The sequence below is a fragment of the Nannospalax galili genome, unplaced genomic scaffold, assembly GCF_000622305.1.
Source record: "Nannospalax galili isolate Female #2095 unplaced genomic scaffold, S.galili_v1.0 scaffold726, whole genome shotgun sequence".
Taxonomy (NCBI): Eukaryota; Metazoa; Chordata; class Mammalia; order Rodentia; family Spalacidae; genus Nannospalax; species Nannospalax galili.
Window position 1 is genome coordinate 177594 of NW_008355253.1, and position 6000 is coordinate 183593.

A 6000-nucleotide genomic window follows, 5' to 3' on the forward strand; every position below is an offset into this window, starting at 1 on the left:
GTCATTGTTTGTAGCCCAAATTCCCTCTTGGTCTCCTGCATTATCAAACAAACCATATAATGTATTTTATGGGAATTTATTAACTTACAAAGGAATGAGAACCCAGTGCCTAGCCCCACTCCTCCAGTGGTGCAGCTCAGAGCCTGCCATATCAGATCATGTCATGACTACCACAGTCCCTGCTAGCATTCAATCATGGCTTAAGGGTCAGTGATCTCATCCCAGGTCTACAAGAGTCAATCCATTCTGTTCTTGAGCTGATGTGGCTGGCCGCGCATTCCCCACACCACACACTCTACACACGGCTTGTGGCTTACGTCCCAAGATGGCTCTAAGAAGCCCCTTCAGAGTCTATGCTCTGTGGCATAGTGCAGATGTGAAGAAATGCTAGGTGGGGTTTATTGATTCCTAGGGTGATGGAATATTAAGCCTAATTGGCTTGAGGTGGAGAATGCTACAATTTTTTTGATGTCGTTTTGTGTTAGGGCGCATATTGCAGTGAATAGTGTAGTTATTGCACCTAGATATAGTGTTATAGTTAGGATGGTTTTGTTGTTTTGTGTTAGTGGGTAAAACCAAATTATCAGAATACTCCGGCTACAACTATTGTGCTTGAGTGTAATAGGGCTGATACTGGCGTTGGGCCTTCTATGGCTGAAGGAAGTCAAGGGTGGAGTCCGAATTGGGCTGATTTACCTGCTGCACCTAATAGAAGGACTGATAAAGGTAGAAGGTCAATATTGGTGCTGCATATGAAGATTTGTTGTAGTTCTCATGAGTTTATATGAATGGTGAATCAAGCTATAGCTATGACTAGGCCAATATCTCTGATGCGGTTATACAAAATGGCTTGTAGGGCTGCGGTGTTGGCATCTGTTCATCCGAACCACCAGCCGATTAGTAAAAATGATATGATTCCTACTCCTCCCCATCTGATGAATAGTTGGAATAGGTTATTAGCTGATACTAGAATGATTATGGCTATTAAGAATATGAGGAGGTACTTTATAAATCGATTTAGGTTTGGGTCGGAGTGCACATATCATGAAGAGAATTCTGTGATGGATCATGTGATGAACAATGCTACTGGGATGAAGAGGCATGAGAAGTAGTCGAATTTAAAGCTCATGACTAGTTTTATTGAGTTAATTGTCATTCAATGTCAGTTTGATGTAATGAGTTCATTATTGTTGTGAAGGAATAGGAGTAGGGGAAGCAGGCTAAAAAGAAATGATAGTTTGAGTTAACTACGTGTTTAGGGTAGTTATTCGAGTTGTATTTGTTGGTGAATGATAGTAGCAAGGGGGTTGTCAGGGTTATTAGAATTAGGAAGTTTATTGAGACAATGGTGTTAATTACTTTTATTTGGAGTTGCACCAATTTTTTGGTTCCTAAGACCAATGGATTACTACTATCCTGTAAAAGTTAAGAAAGCCATGAGGGTAATCACAGATTACCCTCCTTGGAGGGACTAGCCAATTTAGAGATACTCCACCCCTTTCCTCCACCCTTACAATCTTCCTGTCCATCTTCCTAAGGTTCCTGACAGATGTAAGGCAATCTCTCTTGTACCATGGCAAAATAGTTATTTCTTAGGCCTCCCCAATAGTCGTCTTTAGGCCATGGCCACTGATCTATCTCAGTGGTGATTCTTCTACTATAAAGACAAACGGAAGGAAGTAGACACATTTAGACAAACATGAATGTAAATACAAATGCTTAGAAGATATCCCAGTAGGTGTACTATACTCATTAAACAGTATACTCATGATGGATTCTCCCCTAGGGCATGTTGCCTGTCTCAAAGCAAGGCATTTGCCTGGTCTAGAGCACCAGATGTATGTTTCACCCCTAGGAGCAGGCCTTATCCAATTTGAAAATTGTCATTTGTAAGTATGTTGGTTGAGCCATTATTGTACTTGCAGGTATTGTTTGGCATGACCATTGTGTACAGCATGCGGGGTCCATCATTGAGTAGAATTATAGGGGATCCTTTCTTCCTCAACCATTGCATCAATATGAATGTCATCCATCCAGTGACACGGATTTTTTGGCTTAGTCTCAGTTCCATCTCTTCTCCTGCGCTCACAACATGCAGTGTCTTCAGCAACATGGCCTTACTGACCTTTCTAGTGTACAACTGACATTAATTGCAATAGCCTTGGTGAATTAGAGGACCTCTATGATCTCTCTCTGGCCACAGCTCATAGGGGGGCAACTCACCCCTGGTACTGTAGATTTTCTTAATAGTTGTATAATTTGGAAGTCTCTGTCTTTATCTTACCCAACCATAAAATTTCCAAGGATCTTAAAGCTATACCTGGCCTTTGCTTCTTCAGGTATCTTTCCAAATGGACTTTAAATCTGTAAAGCACTCAAAGATAGGTTAACATATATTAAATCACTCATAGACAAGGTCTCACAAAGCATGGAAAAGTTTTGTCCATTCGTATTAACTGTTTTCTCCATAGATCCTTGTTAGGTACCATAGCATGGGTATGAGGCATTAATTTGCTTAGCTCTTCATAATTTTTAGTTATCCCTTTGGAGTCGTTTTGCACTTGAGGGATTTTACATGGGGTCTTTTTGTATTCTTTTATTCTTAATACACTTACAGGTGTTGGCTCCAGTTGCCTGACCCTGCACTCAGCTAAGAAGGCAGAGGGTTTCTCCTGTCCCTGCTGCACTTGTTGGTTCCCTGAGTCAGGCAGGCTCTACATCTGCCTCCTGACTGTAGTCATATCTGTCATCTTCCCATTGACCACACCAGGTTGCTGAGGGAGAACTTGGTGGGAAAACCTGCTTCTACCCGTAGTATATCCTTTATCAGAAGAAAAATGCATCTTATTTAATCCTTGGGGAATCTTAACCACCCCTTATACAGTTTTTATTCTTTGAATGTCCTTTGTAAACTGCTCTTCTGGTTTTAAAACCTTCCAGAAACACCTTAGTACCAAATTTGGTTTTCTATCAATATTTTCTCTGGGGATTTGGGCTTGACACAAATCTTGCCACATTTGTCTTTGAGTAACCCAAGTGGACCATTTCCTCTGTCTTGTCTTTCTTATATCTCTTATAGGGTGTTCTGTTATTTTACAGACATGTTTTACATGCTGGTGAGAATCATTTAAATTTGCCAAAGCCTCTCTCACTTTACAAAGATCCTGTCCCATCAAAGGGCTTAGTAAAACCATTAAAGCCCCATATCATTCTCGAAGTCACAGTTGAATTTAGCTTTCTTTTAGATCTCTCTCTGGTGAACACAGTCTCATCTGGCCCAGTGAACTGGACATCATATAGTGCTTTTCTCATACCTAGTTCTCTCAGGAATGCCTGCCCCTCCTTTATAGTCCTCCAGCCCCTGCTAATCATGTTAGTCTCCCTTGGTGACAACCATGTATCTTTAATGTCTTCAACCAGCCACCCCATTAAGGACTGATCCTCCCTGTATTGGCCTAGGTAGAGGAGCCTATAATGCAAGGATGGATGGGTGGATATATAATTCAGCTGTGAAGCTTCTGAAGGACTTAGAATGATGTCATTTCCTCCCATGGTCATACGCTCACAAGCCATATGGCAAGGGGCTCTCTGCTTGCTTGCTTGTAAGATTTTCCTAGTTTTAACAGTTCTCGCATGGAATATTTCCTAGCTACAGCACAGTTAGCTTTTTTTTTTTTAATCTGTCTTTTCCTCTGAATCCTTGGACTTTACATAAGCCAAAGTGTCCCACATTTTTTCTCCCTCTAGCTCTGCAACTGAGTCTGCCAGTTCAGCCTTTTTAGCTTTCCCCACCTGGGACACATCTTTTATCATGCCAAGTGGCTGCTCTCTCTCTTTGAGCACTCCCTTTGAGTCCAGAGCAGGTAAAAGATTTTCTAGCCTTTGGGTAACTTTTAACAAATCTTCACATACCCCCAACATATCCCCACATTTGCAACATAGCTGTGGCCTGAGGTTCCACATGCCTGGGCTCTTTTTAGTTACAGATTTTATGACCCATTGTATAACCCATATGACTATCCCTAACCCCACTAAACATATGGGTTTTGATTGGCTTCTCTCCTGGATTTGGGACTCAGAGCCCAGCTGACATCCCCAAGGCTGTAGTTCCTGACTATATCAGTTTTGTCATGTGAATTTGCTCTGAGTCTCCTGCGCTATCAGACAAACCATGTAATATATTTTATGTGCATTTATTGACTTACAGAGGAATGAGAACCCATGTCCTAGCCCCATGCCTTCGGGCAGCACAGCCCAGAGCCCACCATATCAGATTGCACCAGGACTACCTTAGTCCCTGCTAGCATTCGCTCATGCTTCAGGGGCCAGCAATCTCACCTCAGGTCCACAAAAGTGAGTCCATTCTGTCCTTGAACTGCTGCGGTTGGCTGTGTGTTCCCCATACCATGCTTGCTACCCAGGGCTAGCAGCTTACTTCCCAAGATGGTTCCCAGCATTCCCTTTGGAGTCCACCCTCTGGGCAGGCCCCACCCCTTGTAGGAACTAGCCAATTGGGAGACATTGTTTTAGTGTGAAAACTGGTTCAGTAACTACTTGACATCAATTTATACTAAAGATGGAGAAATCTGAGGCAGAGCAAGGAAAGGCATATCTATTTCAGCATCTGTAAATACTGCGTCAGATTCCAGAATTACTGCTGTTTAGGTTAAAATGTAAGCTGTTAACAATTGAATATATCCGAAGCAGTATACAGGTAAATAAAATTTAATTACAATTAATATGATATTTAATATGTGCCAGGTGCTAAATCTTCATGCTATATACAGTTCAAAATAAGACAGATTCTAAAGAACACATCATGAATCCCAAGGTTACCCACAAATTGCCATAAATGGAGTTAAGGATGGATACTGTAGCTCGATCTGCATAAATTATTCTTTAAAACATAACCTAAAAATTATCAAGAATCTAGGACTAAATAAGGTAAAAATTTGTGGAAAAGACATGTCTTGAAATATGTACAACTTTACCACATATAAAGTAATCAGGGTGTAGACTCTTTTACATATATTATTTTTTCTTGGAATCTGGGAAGAGATGCAAATCTAGTCTGAACTTAAATGCTTTCTTCTCCTGTTTTAGCCTTTGGAGAGTTGAGTTTACAGGCATGTGCTACCATATCTTGACATGCAAAATTAAAATTCATTGAAACAAAACTAAACAAAAACACCATGCAAAGGATATAAAGAATGAGTAATTGTATTCATAATATGGAGTGGGGTGGAGTCTCCTCAAAAATATGTTGAAATGAGAACATGCTCAATTAATTAAGTATGCTGTGGGGATACTGAATTCATTACAGAAAAATTCTACCTTCCTAGTCTAGAGGAAAGAAGTCAGAGGCACATAGCTACAGTAAACTGATGAAATATTTGACACAAAGAGTCCAGATTCTATGTTTAACTTTTGTCTGAAACTCTGGTCATCCTTGTAATACATATTCATAGAGAATTTTGCAATATATCTCAGCAGCCGAAAAGTCCTGAGCTGTAAAATGAGATTCCAGGCTACACAGAAAATCCATTTTGTACTTTTGGAATTATCAAACCAATTACTATTAAAACAAAAACAAAAACATCATTTAAAAAATGCAAGGTTATCCAGAGATCACACAACATCTCATTCACAACTCAAAATAAAGAAACTGGAGTCTTTCTCATTGTCACAGACAGATAAGGACAAGGCTGAGATTCAGATCTTCCAGGTACAATGCCTAAATTTCCAACCAATTATGGACATATATACAGAAAAACTATATGCGTGCAATCATATATATATGCATATACATGGAATATATATATACATATACTTATATATATGGAATACTCAATTTCATATATGTGGAAGATAAACAAAATGATTTCAGTAGAAAAAATTTATATATATGTAATGAATTTATATACTTGTACATGTATATATAGAATATATATATTGATAGAATATATATTCTCTAATATATAACAGTTTATTATACAGTTT